Source organism: Myotis davidii, unplaced genomic scaffold (assembly GCF_000327345.1).
Source record: "Myotis davidii unplaced genomic scaffold, ASM32734v1 scaffold935, whole genome shotgun sequence".
Taxonomy (NCBI): Eukaryota; Metazoa; Chordata; class Mammalia; order Chiroptera; family Vespertilionidae; genus Myotis; species Myotis davidii.
Genome location: NW_006286974.1, coordinates 288,047 through 289,167, shown reverse-complemented (window position 1 = coordinate 289,167; position 1,121 = coordinate 288,047).

Below are 1,121 nucleotides of genomic sequence, written 5' to 3'. Positions count from 1 at the left end.
TTCCCAGGACCCTTTGCTGCTGGGAAGGGTGAGTTTTGGAAACACTGCGGGAAATGCTTTTAGTGGGTGGAACAGTGTCCCCAGCGAGATACGTGCAAGTCCTCACCTGCAGCCCCTGTGACTGTGACCTTGGCAGAAACAGGGTCTGGGCACATGTCATGAAGTTCAGGTCAGGGTGTCTTTCTGGACTGGATTCTAAATGCAGGGACTGGTGTCCTTCCACAAAGAGAAGAGGACACAAAGGAAAGAGGGCCGAGTGAAAACCGAGGCAGAGGCTGGGGTGATGTGGCCACAAGCCAAGGACACCTGGAGCCCCCAGAAAGGGAGGAGGTGAGGCACGGATTCTCTCTGGAGCCTTCGGAGGGGCTGCAGCCCTGCCGACACCTGGATTTCAGACTTCTGGACCGTGAGAGTGAATTCCTGTGGTTTAAGCCTCCCAGCTTGTGCGGATTTGTAGGAGCAGCCGCTGGAATCTCACATAGCGATGCAGGCCTGAACCCCTCGGACCCAGCGTCCCCCTTCCCGCTGCTCTCCCCCAGGCTCCAACCACTCCGGCTTCCTCCCAGTCTCCAGTTCTTTCCCCAACAGTGGCTTCCCCCGTGCTGTCCCCGTGGCTACTCGCTTCTGGTGCTGATACCACCACCCCTCCCCTCGCCCTTCAGAATTAGGCTCTCCTTATTACAGAAGCCTTTCCCGACACCTTCATCTCAGAGGATAGTTCATCCCCCAGATGGTCCAGGGACTTCCCAGGGTTGGGACAATAATCCACGTGTGTGATGGACCTGCCTCTCCCACCAGGCCTTATGGTTCATTCACACAACAACTGTTTACTGAACACTTAGCACATTGCAGGCACTAGTCTAGCTGGGGCAATAGAGAGTTAAAGTGCATATGAGACATTTTCTTTTTTGGGGAAAAAAAATCGGTATTCTGATACATATTAACAAGTCTATAACTGATACTGTGGCTTTAAGAATTAGATGGGGAAAATATGCAAAAAGCTCAAAACAGTGTCTGGTCCACAGGAAGAGCTCAGTAGATTCTAGTTGTTGTTATGGTTCCTGTTATTAAGGAGTTATTATTGGAAAAAACAGCGTGTAGCCCAAACAGAGCGGGGGGCG